The sequence below is a fragment of the Orycteropus afer genome, unplaced genomic scaffold (assembly GCF_000298275.1).
Source record: "Orycteropus afer afer isolate SDZICR_OR568_19922 unplaced genomic scaffold, OryAfe1.0 scaffold00167, whole genome shotgun sequence".
Lineage (NCBI taxonomy): Eukaryota > Metazoa > Chordata > Mammalia > Tubulidentata > Orycteropodidae > Orycteropus > Orycteropus afer.
In genome coordinates, this window is record NW_006921754.1 from 6589477 (window position 1) to 6591497 (window position 2021).

A 2021-nucleotide genomic window follows, 5' to 3' on the forward strand; every position below is an offset into this window, starting at 1 on the left:
TTTTTTTTTTTTTTTCAATCTGATAGTTATCTAAGACATTTAACAAAAGGAATTTATTCCGGCAGTGAAAACAGCAACGAATGTTTCATCTGGAAGGAGAAGGAGAAGAATGCTCTATTATGACAGTAAAGTCTTGGTGGTGCTTTGGTTAAGCGCTCTGCTGCTAAACCCTCCGGCCGCTCACTTTTAGGGAGAAAGATGTGGCAGCCGGTTTCTGTAAAGATTTACAGCCTTGGGAACCCTGTGAGGCGGTTCTGCCCTGTCCTATGGGTTCACTAAGAGTCAGAATCCTCTCCAAGGCAAAGGGTTGGATTGGGTTGGGGTAAGACAGTTAAGTATTTTACAGTTTGTTACTTCTTCAGCAGCTGAATGGGTTTCACCATTTGCCACCCTTACTTTCGTCTGAGATAAGACTTTACGGTGTATACTTTATTCATTTTGTAAAATATCAAATAAACGTGTGGTCACAACTGAATAAATATAAATTTTATTCAGAATTTTGATCCGCTGTGTACAATTCCTGGAACAAAAGATGCCATTGATTGACATCTGTCACTCAGCTTTTGCCTTTGTGAATCACAACAATGTGAAATTCAATTTAATTTAACCTTGACATAATTTACCAAGCTACATGCTGTTTCTTTATTCAAATTACATGTGTGGGTGTGTGTACATTTAATGACCAACACTTATGACAGAGCCTGGAAATATAAATACATATGTATGTATTGTACGAAATCTGGAAGGAATTTTTTTTTTTTCAATTTGATAAGAATAGCAGCTTGATTAAACTAAATTTGGAGTCTTATAGCTGGCTCCCTGACAAGCCCAATATTTCAATTGAGTTCAGCATAGGTAAGTTCATCCTTCCTTGGGGTGCAATGATTTTTTAAATCTCATTTGACTATAGCTGTTTTAGCACATCATCACCACCATTCCTATTTCTTTGAATAATATTCCTAGATCCCAGATTACAAAAAAAACTGAAGGACATATATGTTCCTTTTGAAGAATTTAGCAGAACTTTTCAAATTTAGCAGCAATTTGCCTCAGAAAAACAAAGCCTGCCAGGCATATACTAATTCAAATGTTCTTCTGTGCATGTAAGAAAGATAAAGGAAGAACATGACTTGTGTGTGTTTATTTAAACACTAAGAAAAAGTTTGCTTAACCATAGACATGCAGTGCCAGGACAAAGTGCACACAGTTCTTCACTTGCCCATTCAGAAGGTCATCTGATAGAATATTCATTTCACTTTATCACGGAAGTAATAACTATAAGACGTAATGTTTAGAGAATGTACCAGATACTGACAAGATATACAATGTCTCATTGTGTATTTGAGTTTGGACAAAAATCCAATCACACTGATAAAATTGATATTCCCCTTTAAGGAATGAGGAAACAAGGTGGGAACACATATTGGTGAGACGTGGTAGAGCCACAGTTAAAACCTAGAGATAGAAATAAAGAAGGGGAAACAGCACGGGAAAAGAAGTTCTCAGAAGAATCACATCAGCAAAGATGCATTCTCACTAAAAATCAAAGAACTGCAGTAAAACTTTTGGACAACTAAATCAATCCTTTTGTCCTCAGTAACAATAACTAATGCTGGCCAGAGTGAACTGAAATCATGAGTAGGAACCATGTGTTTCTTCCACCTTGCTAAGTACCTGGCAAACACTAGCAACTTGCTAGCTTTGTTTGTTTGAAAGAATGCCTGAATAAATCAAGCAATCAATTAATGAAAGTATGAACTGGGTATAACTTTGAGAAAAAATATGGCACAATGTCCTAAAAATCACTCAAATGATCATATTCTTTAATCTAGTATCATCTAGTCTGTTGTTGTTGTTGTTGTTTGCCGTCGAGTCGACCCCGACTCATAGCGACCCCTCCTTGGGTTTCCAAGGCAGTATAACTACGGAAGTAGCATTGCCCAACCTTCCTTCCGAGGAGTGGCTGGTGGGTTTGAACCGCCAGCCTTCTGGTTAGCAGTCAAGTGCCTTAGCCACTATGC